Source organism: Entelurus aequoreus, linkage group LG14 (assembly GCF_033978785.1).
Source record: "Entelurus aequoreus isolate RoL-2023_Sb linkage group LG14, RoL_Eaeq_v1.1, whole genome shotgun sequence".
Lineage (NCBI taxonomy): Eukaryota > Metazoa > Chordata > Actinopteri > Syngnathiformes > Syngnathidae > Entelurus > Entelurus aequoreus.
In genome coordinates, this window is record NC_084744.1 from 7,500,340 (window position 1) to 7,518,648 (window position 18,309).

Genomic DNA, 18,309 nt, shown 5'->3' on the forward strand with positions numbered 1-18,309 from the left:
ATGTTACTAGATACTACATATGTACTTACAGTGTGTATATAAAACCTTCATGGAGGTTTTTGAATGTGTTTAGAGTTTAAAGACAAGTTTGCTCACTGCAAGTGATGCAGTGTCCTTCCATCTAGTGCTTAGAACCGGAAGTAGCAGTGCCGTTTGGTCTTCTAGCGTTTCTACTCGTATGGATTCTTCATTCATCACTCCAAGCAACGTTTGTAAGTTTTACAATATAACTAAAACAATTCTTACTTACTAAAACGTCCCATGTGTGACTTCTGTAGGAGTGTTTTCATGCATATTTGTCGGGGCTTTTGTAATCTCGTAAAGCTAGCTAATATGCTAACACATTTACGAGCGTCTGTGTTAGTGTTATTACCTTACGACGGCATTCTTTTTGTGTTGTTTCAGTTTCACTAATTCCTCGGTAAATTCACCAAAACGTCACCGTGGAGTTATTGAGTCTGTTTAGCTGATTGGAGAGCTAGCTTGCGCAGCTAGTGGGTCCATGGCGGTGACTTCTGTTTTGTTAGATCAGCCGTTTTACTGCCCTGTTACAGACACCGTTTGGAAACAATTAAGGTATGTGAATAAAGTATTCCTGTGTAAATAACTCATTTCACAACGTCTGCGGCTTGTATATGGAAACATGTTTTTCTTCTAAAATTATAGTGTGGTGCGTCTAATATATGGGGGGAATCCCAAAATTTAGTGGGTGCGACTTATATACTTGTAATAAATAATAATAATAATAATAGATTTTATTTGTAAAAAGGACTTTACATTGAGCAAACAACTTCAAAGTGCTACGGTGTATTACAAAAAAATAAAAAGATAATGAAAATTTAAAAAAATAAAAACTAGAACAGCCTAATAGCTACAACTAGTATGCATATATCTAAAAAAAAAAAAAGTTTTTTAAAAAAAAGAAGGGTTTTTAAGCCTTTTTTTAAAGCATTCACAGTCTGTGGTACCCTCAGGTGGTCAGGGAGAGCGTTCCACAGACTGTGAGAAAGCTCGGTCTCTCATTGTTCGTAGCTTTGTTCTCGGAGGTGTCGTGTGGAGGATTTGGGGTGTGGGGGGGAGGGGGGGCATTTCCATGGAGGCAGTGGTGGGTTAGTAGGGAGACTTTGTATTCAATCCCGAGTGGAACAGGAAGCCAGTGAAGGGATTTGAGAACTGGTGTGATATGGTCATATTTCCACACTCTCATCAGGATCCCAGCAGCACTATTCTGTAGGTACTGCAGCTTCTGGATGTTCTTGCTGGGGATCCCCGACAGGAAGTGGTGACAAAGGCGTGGACGAGCCTCTCGGCATTGGAGGGAGTAAATGAGGGGCGGAGTTTAGCAGTGTTCCTGAGGTAGCAGTTGTGGAGTGGTAACTTTTTTTTGGCCACAATAATTCATGAAGTTAAGTTCAAGTTAAAGGATGCGGACACGTTTGTTACTTCCTAAAACTGCCGTGGAGACGTATGTGTAAGTAAAGAAGTTAAAGTACCAATGATAGTCTCACACACACACTAGGTGTGGTGAAATTTGTCTCTCTGCATTTGACCCATCCCCCTTGATCACCCCCTGGGAGGTGAGGGGAGCAGTGAGCAGCAGCATGGGCTGCGCTCGGGAATCATTTGATGATTTAACCCCCAATTCCAACCCTTGATGCTGAGTGCCAAGCAGGGAGGGAATGGCTCCCATTTTTATAGTCTTTGGTACGACTCATTGTGCGCTCTATAGTCCACCAATACGGTCATAATCAAAAAGGTAAAAAAATGAGTGCAGCATGGTAGTGCACCAGACGCATAGGGAAAGCAATGCGGTCCGAAACGAAACGAAACGGCCTTCAAAGTAACGCTGGAAGACGTTTGCACACGTGCGGCATACCAAACTAAACACAACGTTCAAAGACAGCACCTAAATAGACTCCACCACAAGCCCAGGACAGGTGCGCTGGCAGACAGCAAAACAAAGGTGGAACTACCAAAATGCAGGAAGTAAGCGCCAAACGTAACGAAACACAAACCCAGGGACTATACGTGACAATTGCCTTTCTGGCTGTGTGTGTTTTGTGCGAGGCAGTAAATATGGCGTCTGCTCCAAGCGTGCATTATTTAGCGTTTAGGTGGCTAAATGAATCAACGGAAGACGACTCCGTGCTGTGTGCGCACTCCCCTGTGGCGCGCGCAATGTGTGTTGTCATGCACAACCAGCGTGTGTGTGATTGTGTTGTCAGTGGCGAAGTCATTACTCAGTAGGACTAATACAAAGTCATTTAGTGGCATTACATTAGCACCCTTGGCCCTAAAGACCTAACCTCGTAGTCACGTGACCAGAGAACTGTTACTACGTTTTTATGGACCGCGTGTCTTTTATGTGAAAATACTGAGAACATTCTAACTGTATGTAACTCTTCTGGGAAGGCTGTCCACAAGGTTGCGGAGTGTGTTGATAGGGATTTTCCCACCGTTCTTCCAAAAGCGCATTGGTGAGGTCACACACCGAGAAGGCCTGGCTCTCAGTCGCCGTTCTAATTCATCCCAAAGGTGTTTTATCGGGTTCAAGTCAGGACTCTGTGCAGGCCAGTCAAGTTCATCCACACCCAGACTCTGTTATTTGGCCACCTGCCTTGACTCACATATGAACTTGAAGTGCCATCCCATTCCTAACCCATAAGGTTCAATATGATGTGGCTCCACCTTTTTGCAGCTATCACAGCTTCAACTCTTCTGGGAAGGCTGTCCACAAGGTTGCGGAGTGTGTTGATGGGAATTTTCCCACCGTTCTTCCAAAAGCGCATTGGTGAGGTCACACACTGAGAAGGCCTGGCTCTCAGTCTCCGTTCTAATTAATCCCAAAGGTGTTTTATCGGGTTCAAGTCAGGACTCTGTGCAGGCCAGTCAAGTTCATCCACACCCAGACTCTGTTATTTGGCCACCTGCCTTGACTCACATATGAACTTGAAGTGCCATCCCATTCCTAACCCATAAGGTTCAATATGATGTGGCTCCACCTTTTTGCAGCTATCACAGCTTCAACTCTTCTGGGAAGGCTGTCCACAAGGTTGCGGAGTGTGTTGATAGGAATTTTCCCACCGTTCTTCCAAAAGCGCATTGGTGAGGTCACACACTGAGAAGGCCTGGCTCTCGGTCTCCGTTCTAATTCATCCCAAAGGTGTTTTATCGGGTTCAAGTCAGGACTCTGTGCAGGCCAGTCAAGTTCATCCACACCCAGACTCTGTCATCCATGTCTTTATGTTGCACTGGTGCACAGTCATGTTGGAAGAGGAAACTGTTCCCACAAGGTTGGGAACATGGAATTGTCCAAAATGTTTTGGCATCCTGGAGCATTCAAAGTTCCTTTCACTGGAACCAAGGGGCCGAGCCCAACTCCTGAAAAAAAAAAAAAAACACACCATAATTCCTCCTCCACCAAATTTCCCACTCGACACAATGCAGTCTGAAATGTAGCGTTCTCCTGGCAACCTCCAAACCCAGACTGGTGCATCAGATTGCCAGATGGAAAAGTGTGATTCACCACTCCAGAGAACGTGTCTACACAACTCAGTGGCCTAGTGGGTAGAGTGTCCGCCCTGAGATCGGTCGGTTGTGAGTTCAAATCCCGGCCGAGTCATACCAAAGACTATAAAAATGGGACCCATTACCTCCCTGCTTGGCACTCAGCATCAAGGGTTGGAATTGGGGGTTAAATCACCAAAAATGATTACCCGGGCGCGGTGCGGCTGCTGCCCACTGCTCCCCAAGGGGATGGGTCAAATGCAGAGGACACATTTCACCACACCTAGTGTGTGTGTGACAATCATTGGTACTTTAATCTTGATCTTTAGAGCTTTACACCACTGCATCCGGCGCTATACATTGGAATCAGTGATGTATGGCTTAGATGCAGCTGCACGGCCATGGAAACCCATTCCATGAAGCTCTCTGCGTGCTGTACGTGGGCTAATTGGAAGGTCACATGAAGTTTGGAGCTCTGTAGCAACTGACTGTGCAGAAAGTCTTAAAAGTTCCGCTGAGCCCTTTCAGTTACTTTGGTGGCTGAGTTGCTGTTGTTCCCAAACTCGTCACTTTTCTCATAACAAAGCCGACAGTTGACTTTGGAATATTTAGGAGCGAGGGAATTTCACGACTGGATTTGTTGCACAGGTGGCATCCTGTGACAGTTCCATGACTGTTTATAATCCTGGATCATGTTGCACTGTTTATACAGTTGTTATTTACCACACACGTGCTCAGATACAAGCACGGAGTCTCCTAAAAATGCCTTATTTGCTACCACGACCGACATTCCTTCATCGTCTGACTTCAAATATAGCTTTGTCTCGGGGTGGTTACCAAAAATACCTTCTGAGTGCACCATGAGCTATACACAGCTCCACTGTATAGCGCCTACAACAAGCATGTATTTATCCTTGAATTAGCTCCGCCGAGGAGGTTGTTTTTAGTGCTCTTTGTAGGATGACGGAGAAAATTCAAGACTGCAGAGAGCAGCATTCTTCCCTTGCCAAGTATTTCAGTCATACGGCTTTTTTAGTTAACATTACACCGAATTTCCCAGGAAACAAAAAGTGGTTTATATCTCCTACTAAAAGGAGGGCAACACGGCAGTGCAACTGGATCAAAACAGACGCTTTTCTGGACAAAAAGTTGCTTTATTACAAGCGAATGTCATTAAACAGGTCTGCAGTACCCGGAGGAGCCAAGGTCAAAAAATTATTATTATGCGTAGTGCACTTTAAATAGTTTCGACCATATCTAGGAATTGATATGACGGGAATTTTCCGATTGTTTGCTTTGTGCTGCGATAAACTGAACGCTTCATAATTTGCCACCTCAGTAGAATGCATGTCTACACTTTAAAAATGTTCACCGTTTAATTACAGTAACCTACTGGCAGCTAATGGTTCCAGTATAATACTGTTTTTCTACAGCACACATACTGTGATTTATCACTACAGTTTATTACTGTAAAACAAACCTGGGCATTCTGCCTGTCCGGCCCGCGTGAGGCCAATTATAAATTACAAAATAAATTTAAAAAAGTATCTATGTCGAGTGTGCAATACAACGGTGCTGCTTTTGTTTTGAAAATCGTTATTTGTATTACTTCCGTGTGGACGTATGCGCGATTGTGAGTGAATGTGAACAGCTGCAATCACAAAATAAGGTTGAAAAAACATCTATGTCGTGCGCGCAATACAACCGTGCTGCTTTTATTTTGAAAAGTATTATTTATGGGCGTGTGTCCGTGTGTAACCTGCGAGTGAAGGTGCACATGCAGCGACAAGTGATGCACGGTTTACACCCGAGACGCTAAAAAGAGAAAAGTTGATGAAGAATGGCGTGTTTTCAACAAGACATGGACTGCCAAGCAACGTTCCCTCTAAGGTGCGCGCCTGCGCAATTGCGCACTGCTCAAGCGTCCGCTGCGCGCAGCAAATATATGCCGCGCACCAAATCAAATCCCATCTGAATTCTAAACAAAATAAACATATTTATTCTATGTAATTTTGCAATGCAACTTTGAGTGACAGTGACAACAAGCGGCCCTAACGGTGTTCGTCAACACCGTTCAATTGAACACCGTTCAATTATTGTAACGTCTATCGAGATGCTTCGAGGACAGGAATTATATCGATCACTTTATTGAGCAAAACTGTTTATATTCGGCCATAACCACACCAAAAACATGAGTAAATCACTTCTATCTCGAAAAACTAGTCATTTTCTGCCGTACAAACCAGACCAAAACCAACTTGTCATCTGTCACCAACACGCATAGCACTAAACCACTGCTGCGTTTATGGCCACACAAAAAGTCGGACAACTCAAACACCACACAAAGTTACACTATGACTCCTCAGTCATACGTGTGCTTATTTTACTGTCATTTATTATTCATGTTAATTTATTTATGTTAGTCATGGAATGCTGTTACACACACTATGTTGAAGTATTACTATTATTATTATTATTTATCTTACAGTATATATCAAAAATAATATTCAGCAAAATTTAATTGAAATATTGTCGATGTGGCCCTCCAGCAGTGCTCGGGTTGCTCATGCGGCCCCCGGTAAAAATTAATTGCCCACCCCTGCTGTAAAAGGTATCACAGTACTGTGCTGTATCAAATATACGCTTCACAGCATAATACTGTCATCTGTTTAGCGGCATTACAGTTATTTTAGTGTATCTACTGTAATATCCATGGACAGTTAATTACAGTAAAATAATTGTAAGCATTATAGACTGAACTTTACAGTATAATGCCACTAGAAGTTAATGAGTTGAACTTTTAATTTTTCAAAATCAAAACCCCTGCAATCTGCTGGCATAAAAATGACTGGAGAAATGGCCTTGCAAGTTTATGCTTTTATTAACCAATCATTTTAAAACGCATCAAATACATTCAATGTACATTTAGTGCATTCTTCTTATTTTCAGTAAAGCATTTTAACATTTATAACATGTCAACTTCATTTCAAACTGGAGACAAATAACTGAACACGAGTCCAGTGTTTAGTTGTCGGCTACATAAAGCCCCACTCAAAGTCTGTGAGATGTTTTATAAGGGTGGCTACGTGAGGATTTACAGTTGCTGCCTTTTTCTGGACCAGCTTCTTGGACACCACCTTTCCCTGGCTAGCCTTTGTTCCCCTCTCGGGGTAAACGCCAATGAATCGCCTAAAAAAAGAGAGAAAGCATATTAGATATTCTGTTGTGATTGAAAATTACTTGCAGTCGATACAGAACTCCCCCCACATTGTTAATTTAGGAATATGCACTGCACAAATATTCATATCAATTTTAGGATATATGTGAGCCTAAATCATAACCACAGCTGTAGATGAGTGAATGCTCTAAAACCCATTAAGACAAATTCAGAGAGGAAGACAATGCTAAAGCCTCCCCAATCCCTCTCTCTATTTATGTGTTTTCTCTCGGGACCGTGTATTTACGCTGTTTCCTGCTTTCACCCATTTAACATATCGTTACCTGCTCATTACCTATCTTCTCTGCATCCTGGGGTCACACTGGTGTTTCCTGCCTTTACCCATTCAACATATCTTTACCTGCACATTACCTACCTTCTCTGCATAGTGTGGTCACGCTGGTGCTTTCTGCCTTTACCCATTCAACACATTACCTACCTTCTCTGTATCCTGGAGTCTAGCTGGTGTTTCCTGCCTTTACCCATTCAACATATCTTTACCTGCACATTACCTACCTTCCCTGCATCCTGGGATCACACTGGTGCTTCTTTCTTTCACCATACAACATATCTTCACCTGCACATTACCTACCTTGTCTGCATTGCCTCGACCACACCGGCGCTTCCTTCTTTCACCCATTCAACATACCTTCACCCGCACATTACCTACCTTCTCTGCATAGTGGGGTCACGCTGGTGCTTCCTGCCTTTACCCATTCAACATATCTTCACCCGCACATTACCTACTTGCTCTGCATCCTCGGGTCACGCTGGTGCTTCCTGCCATCACCCAGTCAACATATCTTTACCTGCAAATGACCTACTTTTTCTGCATCCTGGGGTCAAACCGGTGCTTCCTTCTTTGACCCAGTCAACATATCTTTACCTGCACATTACCTACCTTCTCTGTATCTTAGAGTCAAACTGGTGCTTCGGTCCCTAATGAGAAGGTCCACAAAGGAACAGAAGAGTCATTGATTTAAGGCACAACATTGGGGAAATGACAAGTCAAATTCCTGAACAGAGGTGAGAAAAGGGGCAAAATATCCTAACAGTATGAAGAGGATTTACCTTTGAACAAATTCCAATGTCCGAGCCCCTTCCTCTTGGTATTCCAAGTTGAACACGTAGTAGGTGGCAAGAAGGGCAGCAAGCCCTGAGATGAAGCTAGGTTGGACGCCTTCGCAGATGACATCACCTTCCATGCTGATCACCCAACGTTTTATTGTGACTTTGTCACCAGCAACTAGTAGTCAAGAAATGCAGTTTATGTTCCTAAACAGTATCCAATATGGGTAACATTTTAAAAGGTATTTGGAATGGCCACCTCACACCCAAGAATATATCGCTCTCTCTTTACTTTGTTTACATCTAGTCTCCTAAGGTGTACTGCTGCAAATCATTACTTTCCAATGTTCGGAATGACAAAAACAACAATGATACAAATACATCTACAGGAGAGCATAGTATACATACGTTTAGGACAAACAGACTTATGTTCTGCACTCCATGAGACACTTACCCAGCAGTATCAGTCGTGGACTGGTCGGGAGGGTCAGAGTCCGCTCCACAGTGGCAGACATCTGTAGAAAAAATAGGTCACCATGATGACTTGTGACAAAATATAACATGGCAGTTGGGAGCATCATTTAATTAAAATGTAGGAATACAATATTTCTGCATAATTTGGTGGGTAAGAGATTGAAAAACAATAACAAAAAAACATTGAATTTTAGAATATTTATAATATTAATTTAGATGTTTGTATGCTTTTGTAGCTTAATAGTGCTAAACTTACATCTGCAAGGAGTATCAGTGCATCTCTTCTTTCATCAAAATAGGCCATCAACAGCTTTATCTGGCAAAATGTTTAAAAATGTCGGAATGAATGAAATTTGAGCAGATTACAAGTTTGGAAATGTGTGTTTTCAATGCTTCTAGCCAAAAACATCTCGTTCTGCTGTATACTCTAAGCTGTGGAACGGCTTGTCCGTCGCTCTTCCACCAGACTGTGGAGCGGCTTGTTATTACAGAGAGCAGTCTCAACGCAGAGATACCCAGATGAGATTCTTCAACCATCTCAGTCTGGGACCAAACTCTATCCACCGAGTTGATAACGCTCAACCCCACAGTGTTGTTTATCCAAGATTAGTACCGTAATTTGTCAGTCCGTTCGCCCAAACTGCGGGATCATCTTTTGTGGTCATGCTTGGACTGGAGTGACCAACACGTAGACGGCTGACTCTCGACAACTCCTGGTTGAGGAGTGCGGTGCCGTCCCACAGCGGTGTGTGACCATGCTGCTGAGGCTCTTGGCAGATTTGACATTGTTTAAGATAGAAAGCAAAGCCAAAGAAGCATCATCACGACGGTAAAATTAGTAACACTGGGGGTACACGGGCCTGATCTTGTGGTGTGTAGTTTTTTTTTATCTTATTTTTTTGTATACAAATATATTGGATCTATACTGTATGTATAAATGAAATATGTGGTATAAAAATAATGATAAAGCTTACTCATAACAAGTTACAAAATCTCATCTTGACTTATGACATACATTTGCGCAAAGATGGCTCAAACATTTTATTTTTTAATTTCTTTAAAAACAGTATTATTAATATTTTTTTATATTGAAAATAATGAATCTATTCAGAATCAGAATGAATTAAAATCGAGATTCGGATGTGAAGTAATATTTTTTAACAACCCTATGGAGGGTGTTGACTTTTTTTTTTTTTTTTTAGATGGTAGCTGTTTTTAATGTTAAAAAAACGTTAATGTTGTCATATTACATTTTTACGTTTTAGTAGTAAACTATAAACGGCATTTATCGGCTGTAATGATTTTAGACACAAGACAAAATATCGTGTTTGCTTGGCACATAATTTAAAATACAAACAAATAAGCTTTCAATGCTAAATGTACTGGCAAGAATCATTGTTGCGACAGAAGTATTCATTCCAAGACGCTGAATGTCAAACTTGGGTACAGGTGTCGGCTCTACTTAGGTTTTTTTCAAAATAAAACAATTATTTATTGTTTATTATTTTCATACGCCTCACGTTTTGTATGACCAGGTTGTCAAATAAAATGCATGCCAAAATGTTGCCCAATAAAGAATTGCATGCATTGCTCTTTAATATAAGCCACCATGGGGCGAAAGAAAGTTGCGAGTGTCAGCACTTTGATTAGGAAGGTGACAAACACCCTTGAATTCAAGAAAGAGCTCGTAGCAAAGTGCTAAGTGACGTTAAATGTTTATTTGGAAATTTTATTCGACATTTATATTAATTTCACATTGTTTTCTGCATGTAATATTAAACAGACTTAAGTTCTGCGCTCCATGAGACACTTACCCAGCAGTATCAGTCGTGGACTGGTCGGGAGGGTCAGAGTCCGCTCCACATCGGCTGCAGTGGCAGACATCTGTAGAAAAAATAGGTCACCATGATGACTTGTGACAAAATATAACATGGCAGTTGGGAGCATCATTTAATTCAAATGTAAGAATACAATATTTCTGCATTTGTCCAAACCGTCTTTTTGTTCTGAGTGGTTTGGTTGTTCCTTCACGATTGATGTTCTCAATGCGTGTTTTCATTTGAGTGAGGAATGAAGTAAAACCTCCACTAATGATGGCACCTTCTGGTGTCATATCAGCAAAACTACATGGGTACTGCTTAACAATTTTTTTGGCAGATTACAAGACACTCACTGCGCGTTGGATTAGCCTCTTACCTTCTCATTTCATCCACAAGGATTCCAATCATTTGGCGTCGCTTGTCAGGAGCGGGTCTCCTGCTGTTGGCGATAGCTGATTGCACTTCAGCGGGCATTTTATCCCATGGGACTTGAAAGGTTTCATGCCATTTACTGGATATTATGGCGGGCTGGCTTACTCCACTCTGAGAACAAAGTTAAGTTCAAGTTAAAGTACCAATGATTGTCACACACACACTAGGTGTGGCGAAATTATTCTCTGCATTTGACCCATCACCCTTGATCACCCCCTGGGAGGTGAGGGGAGCAGTGGGCAGCAGCGGTGGCCGCGCCCGGTAATCATTTTTGGTGATTTAACCCCCAATTCCAACCCTTGATGCTGAGTGCCAAGCAGGGAGGTAATGGCTCCCATTTTTATAGTCTTTTGTATGACTCGGCCGGGGTTTGAACTCAAGTACGACTGTTGTAGTTTGTAAAACGCATAGAAATAAAGCAAAATGTATACATCACTAGATTCAAAATGTCTCCCATATGCATGCATGGCAATTCAAACAATTGTTTGGAATACAACTGCATTACGGCTTTTGGGAGAACTGTAGAATATCTGACAGGTGCAAATCTCTACTCGAATGTATTCATTCTATGTCAAATGAGTGTTATTCTTTCTCAACAATTACTGTAGCTTTAACTAGATGGGAGAACTACAAACACAAGATTGATACTTACCCATTTTGAATGCCTCCAGAAGTTTCCTTTGCTGGATAACAGGCAAGAGGTCTTTGATCTCATCCTGCTCTACATACTTGAGGTCTGCTTTTCAGTGTTGAGACGACCAGTTGTACAACATCCTCAGACAGGTTGGGTAAAGTTCTGAGGATGATGACTTTTATTTCCTCACAGATGGATGACATGAATCTAGAATATAGGGACTGAATAGTGAAGAATTAGTGAGGACACGCCCCGAATAAAATATTCAGGCAGTGGGTAGTAATCGAACAGCTCTGCTTGACTAACCGAGAAGTTATGCATACGTGTATTGCAGGGGTCACCAACGCGGTGCCCGCGGGCACCAGGTAGCCCGTAAGGACCAGATGAGTAGCCCGCCGGGCTGTTCTAAAAATAGCTCAGATAGCAGCACTTACCAGTGAGCCGGTTCTATTTTTTAAATTGTATTTATTTACTAGCAAGCTGGTCTCGCTTTGCCCGACATTTTTAATTCTAAGAGAGACAAAACTCAAATAGAATTTGAAAATCCAAGAAAATATTTTAAAGACTTGGTGTTCACTTGTTTAAATAAATTCATTAATTTTTTTTACTTTGCTTCTTATAACTTTCAGAAAGACAATTTTAGAGAAAAAAATACAACCTTAAAAATGATTTTAGGATTGTTAAACACATATAAATGTTTACCTATTGAATTCCTTCCTCTTCTTTCCTGACAATGTAAATCAATGTTCAAGTACATTTATTTTTTTAATTGTAAAGAATAATACATACATTTTAATTTAATTCTTCATTTTAGCTTCTGTTTTTTCGACGAAGAATATTTGTGAAATATTTCTTCAAACGTATGATTAAAATTCAAAAAAAATATTCTGGCAAATCTAGAAAATCTGTAGAATCAAATTTAAATCTTATGTCAAGGTCTTTTGAATTTCTTTTAAAAATTTTGTTCTGGAAAATCTAGAAGAAATAATTATTTGTCTTTGTTAGAAATATAGCTTGGTCCAATTTGTTATATATTCTAACAAAGTGTAGATTGGATTTTAACCTATTTAAAACATGTCATCAAAATTGTAAAATTAATCTTAATCAGGAAAAATTACTAATGATGTTCCATAAATTCTTTTTTTAAGTTTTTCTCTTCTTTTTTTCGGTTGAATTTTGAATTTTAAAGAGTCGAAATTGAAGATAAACTATGTTTCAAAATTTAATTGTCATTTTTTTCGTGTTTTCTCCTCTTTTAAACCGTTCAATTAAGTGTACATATCATTAATTATTAATAATAACATAGAGTTAAAGGTCAATTGAGCAAATTGGCTATTTCTGGCCATTTATTTAAGTGTGTATCAAACTGATAGCCCTTCGCATTAATCACTACACAAGAAGTAGCTCTTGCTTTCAAAAAGGTTGGTGACCCCTGGTGTATTGTAATAGGCATTAATGTAAGGTTGACGAACAGCCTGATATACCTCAGTGATAAAATACACTGTTACATTTTTATGAATGACAACCTTTTTAATTTTTCCTACAACAAGGCCATCATCATTACGACCTATAACAACAAACATGTTGCTCTTATATGTTGTCCCTTTCACCGTCACGTGATGACTAATGAGGGTATTTTGAGGATCAAAGTTAAGATTAGATAGATTAGATAGTACTTTATTGATTCCTTCAGGAGAGTTCCCTCAGGAAAATTTAAATTCCAGCAGCAGTGTACAAAATTGTAAAAAGTAAATAATGGGGGTATAAATGGAGACAAAATAGAACAATATTACAATAGAATAAAAATAAAAAGCAACGATGAGAATAAAAATATAACAGTAAAATAAGAATATAACAAGAGAAACTAGGCAGTAGTGACCATGTTATGAAAAAGTATTTCACTGTTATTGTTATTGTTATTGAGCAATTGACTGTCTCATCTTTGTATTGTAGTCTTCCACAATAAGTTCAGTTCCCTTCTCTTACCTCAACAGATGGTAGAAACAGGGTCCCAGAACTGGGGGGGTTGTATTTTTTTTTTTTTTTTTGATAAAGAAATACAATCATCATGATTGTATTTCTTTATTCATGTGTGCTTAAGGACTGTATCTCTGTAGACCAGGGGTCACCAACCTTTTTGAAACCAAGAGCTACTTCTTGGGTACTGATTAATGCGAAGGGCTACCAGTTTGATACACACTTAAATAAATTGCCAGAAATAGCCAATTTTCTCAATTTACCTGTAACTCTATGTTATTATTAATAATTAATTATATTTACACTTAATTGAACGGTTTAAAAGAGGAGAAAACACGAAAAAAATGACAATTACATTTTGAAACATAGTTTATCTTCAATTTCGACTCTTTAAAATTCAAAATTCAACCAAAAAAAAGAAGAGAAAAAATTTATGGGACATCATTAGTAATTTTTCCTGATTAAGATTAATTTTAGAATTTTGATGACATGTTTTAAATAGGTTTAAAATCCAATCTACACTTTGTTAGAATATATAACAAATTGGACCAAGCTATATTTCTAACAAAGACAAATCATTATTTCTTCTAGATTTTCCAGAACAAAAATTTTAAAAGAAATTCAAAAGACTTTGAAATAAGATTTAAATTAGATTCTACAGATTTTCTAGATTTGCCAGAATATTTTTTTTTAATTTTAATCATAATAAGTTTGAAGAAATATTTCACAAATATTCTTCATCGAAAAAACAGAAGCTAAAATGAAGAATTAAATTAAAATTTATTTATTATTCTTTACAATAAAAAAATAAATTTACTTGAACATTGATTTAAATTGTCAGGAAAGAAGAGGAAGGAATCTAAAAGGTAAAAAGGTATATGTGTTTAAAAATCCTAAAATCATTTTTAATGTTGTATTTTTTCTCTAAAATTGTCTTTCTGAAAGTTATAAGAAGCAAAGTAAAACAATTAATGAATTTATTTAAACAAGTGAAGACCAAGTCTTTAAAATATTTTCTTGGATTTTCAAATTCTATTTGAGTTTTGTCTCTCTTAGAATTAAAAATGTCGGGCAAAGGGAGACCAGCTTGCTAGTAAATAAATACAATTTAAAAAATAGAGGCAGCTCACTGGTAAGTGCTGCTATTTGAGCTATTTTTAGAACAGGCCAGCGGGCTACTCATCTGGTCCTTACGGGCTACCTGGTGCCCGCGGGCACCGCGTTGGTGACCCCTGCTGTAGACTGTATTGATCTATATTGATATAATAATGTATATATTGTGTGTTTTATGTTGATTTAATAAAAATAAAAACAATTTATTTTTTTTCTTGTGCGGCCTGGTACCAATTGGTCCGCGGCCCGGTGGTTGGGGACCACTGCCGTATATCATCGCACTTAGACAATATTACAAGTTAAACCTTTTGCACTATACATATCAGTCCTACTCTTGCCATATTTATGGCGACGGCTGTGAGTTTTGAAGGCTGAGAAGTTGGGAAAAAACTATTGTGCATTCAGGGAAAGCACACTTAAACGATGCATCAGGCGTACAAGCATGTGTCTAACATACGCAAATACATTGCTGCAAGTCGTAGCACAAATGTTGCAAGTTATCATCTTTTTGAGATGGCTATGACAGTATGATCACTATGACAAAAATGAAGAAAACTTAGCTAGCTAGCATGCGGCGGTACATGTGGTCAACGATGTCTGTGATGCTCACTGTGACGCTAAGTAATTTCGGACTTTATAAATATATATATATAAAGCAATTCAAACAGAAAATGACACATCAAGTTACAAGTGACTCTTACCTTGTTATCAAAAACACACCAGTAGAATGGATTTAGGTGATTGTATAGCTGGAGGTTATCGCTCGTCCATCCATCGGTACTTGACAACTTCAGAGTTATGATGTGCGGAATGATACGTGAATATTGATAAAAGGAGTGCCAGATCTTTATGCTCTAAAATTGATTTTCAAATCAAAATGTCGATACTTTGATAGTACATGTTTTGAGGTAAAATATCATTAATAGCAACACAATGGGAAGTATTATTTAAATATTGTATAAGTGACACGGTTTAGTGGGAACTACTTTTTCTTCCACCTGGGTACGTGTTATTCGTGAGAGCAGCAGATCGAATTGTGGGCGGACCCAAGAAACAAGTCTGAAAAATACTGTATTATACTGTAGGTTGTGCAGTAGCTTACTGTTGGTCGATATTTTTTGTAAAATGCAACAAAATGTACAGTACTTAACTGTATTTAAGAAGAACAGTATATAACTGTAATTTGTTTTTGTATTTTTACAGTAATTTTTTACAGTGTACCTCTGACACAGTCACAACAGAAAAAACATTATGTGAGTTGTGTATTATTCTAAGAGAATTGCTATGTGTGCAGGGATTATCCAGCCTGGCGCTGGCTAGTTCTAGCTTAACTGACTCCTCACCCGGACTAGCAGACTCTGTAATTGCCTGTGACCGGGCTTGCTCTAGTGTAGTTAGTCAAGTGTGACTCAAACAGAAATCTATGCTCCTAGTCAGGATGATGGCGCCTTCCTGGTTAGGGTGAAGGTCGTCTCTCATCAGCAAGCCTGGTTTGCCCCAGAAAGAGGGCCAATTATCAATAAACGTTAGTCCCTGTTGTCTACAGAGGCTAGCCAGCCACTTGTTAAGCGAGACTAACTCTTCTACAGTATATCTCTCATCATTGCCTCTCGCAGGCAGGGGGCCAGAGACAATTACTCGATGCTTGGACATCTTTCTAGCGAGATCACAAGTCCTTGCTATGTTTCTCTTTGTAATCTCTGACTGTCTCATCCTAGTGTCATTGGAGCCAACGTGTACAACTATGTTCGCATAACTAGTGGTGCGATTAGCCTGTCGTACGTGTTTACTAGGCCTGTTGCGAGTTAGCTCCCTAACTTATATTCCTCCTTTCTGTCTCTGGGTGTGTGTGCTAAGTCAGGAGAGCGCATCCTGACCATAAAAGGAGATGTTCGTGTGTAAGTGTCTGGAAAACAATTTCTTTAAGTCATAACTCAAATGTTGGCGTTGAGCTAGACAGGTAGTCTTGGTTATCACTTTTGCATTCCGGAGTCCGCGCCACAACCGTCGGCTTTGTTATAAGAAAATGGAAGAGTTTGGGAACAACAGCAACTCAGCCACCTAGGCCACGTAAACGGACAGCATAGTGCAGGGGTCGGCAACCCGCGGCTCCGGAGCCGCATGCGGCTCTTTGACCACTCTGATGCGGCTCAGCTGCATACTTGCCGACCCCCCGATTTTCCCAGGAGACTTGTGGATCTCAGTGCCTCTCTTAGAAAACTCCAAGGGCAATTATAATCCTATTTTCACTCTAATTACTAAATTAAGGGCGTGCCCTAAATGCACTGCAGTAATTGTCCTCTATAGCATTTACAAACAGCGTGCCAGCCCGGCCACATGTTGTATGTAGCTTTTACTTGCACACGTAGGAGACTTACTCATCAGCCACACAGCTTACACTGACGGTAGCCGTATAAAACAATTTTAACACTGTTACAAATATGCGCCACACTGTGAACCCATACCAAAAAAGAATGAAAAACACATTTCTGGAGAACATCTGCACCGTAACACAACATAAACACAACACAACCAATACCTAGAATCCCATGCAGCCCTAACTCTTCCGGTCTAGATTATACACCCCGCTACCACCAAACCCCCCCACACATCAACCCTCCCCCCCTCCGTGCGTCGGTTGAGCGGAAGAGTTAGGGCTGCATGGGATTCTGGGTATTTGTTGTGTTGTGTTTATGTTGTGTTACAGTGCAGATGTTCTCCAGAAATGTGTTTGTCATTCTTTTTTGGTGTGGGTTCAAAGTGTGGCGCATATTTGTAACGTAACAGTGTTAAAGTTGTTTTTGTACGGCTACCGTCAGTGTAAGCTGTGTGGCTGTTGAAGTAGTACGCCTTGCTGTCACTTACGTGAGCAAGCTGAAGCTGCATTCTACATGTGGTCGAGCAGGTACGCTGTTTGGGCAGACTGAAGAGGGCGCCAAAAGCAGTGCCATCACGCCCTGATATTCGGGAGTCTCCCGGAAATAATGAGGGGGTTGGCAAGTATGACGCTATCAAGCGCTATTCATTCAAAACTCGCGGGCCGCACTAACATCAAATTTCCATATTAAGGTGCATGCCGGTGCGTGTGTCTGAGACCCCTGGTTAACATAGCACAAAGCAATTTAAGCTTTGTATGCGGTGTTTTTCATTTTAAATTTAAATTTTTTTGTGGCTCCCATTATTTTCTTTAATTTGTGAAACTTGCCAAAATGGCTCTTTGAGTGGTAAAGGTTGCCGACCCCTGGCATAATGCAAAGACTTTCTGCACAGTCACTTGCTACGGACGGGACGGCGTGGCGCGGTTGGGAGAGTGGCCGTGCCAGCAACCTGAGGGTTCCTGGTTCAATCCCCACCTTCTACCAACCTAGTCACGTCCGTTGTGTCCTTGAGCAAGACACTTCACCCTTGCTCCTGATGGGTCGTGGTTAGGGCCTTGCATGGCAGAATGGGTGAATGTGGAAATAGTGTCTTAGAGTACCTTGAAGGTAGAAAAGCGCTCTACAAGTATAACCCATTTACCATTTACCATTAGAGCCACTTTTCCTACGAGAAGTGATCCAATCCACCTGTGAATATCAAACTAAGGAACCTTATCTATTTATGTGCTCAAACTGAGATACCACTATCTAATTAAACTCGGTGGTTTGCTTTCTCCAAGGTGAATATAAACATTCACCACATGTAGAACATAATATGAGTTCATTCATTCACTTCATGATCTAGTAAAATGACACAATCTTTGAGTTTGAAAAATGCTATTTATTCTTCACTCAAGGGGCTGTTGGCAAATTTGACACCGATGCCTAGAGGGCGCTAACTTCCCAATGTGGTTGAAGTGTTATACTCTATATATGCAGCCAAAACACTAGCTATGTGCACATGGACTCATTTAATCAGATTAAAAGCCTAACTGGAGTAAAAATACTTAATGTAAACACATCATGCGGAATATTCTGACCCGATCACACGCGTTTCATTCCGATTGAGACGGGCGAATTATGACCAAAGTCTATCGGATTATAGCGCATTGAAAACACTTCTTCCGAAATTGCGTTCGTTGCCTTAAA

General features: G+C 40.2%; 1 protein-coding gene across 1 annotated transcript in view; it reads left to right on the forward strand.

The window, feature by feature from the left end:
• LOC133665308 (E3 ubiquitin-protein ligase SH3RF3-like) overlaps nt 1-18,309 on the forward strand; it is a 289,756-nt gene that overhangs the window by 186,210 nt on the left and 85,237 nt on the right. The window lies entirely within an intron of this gene.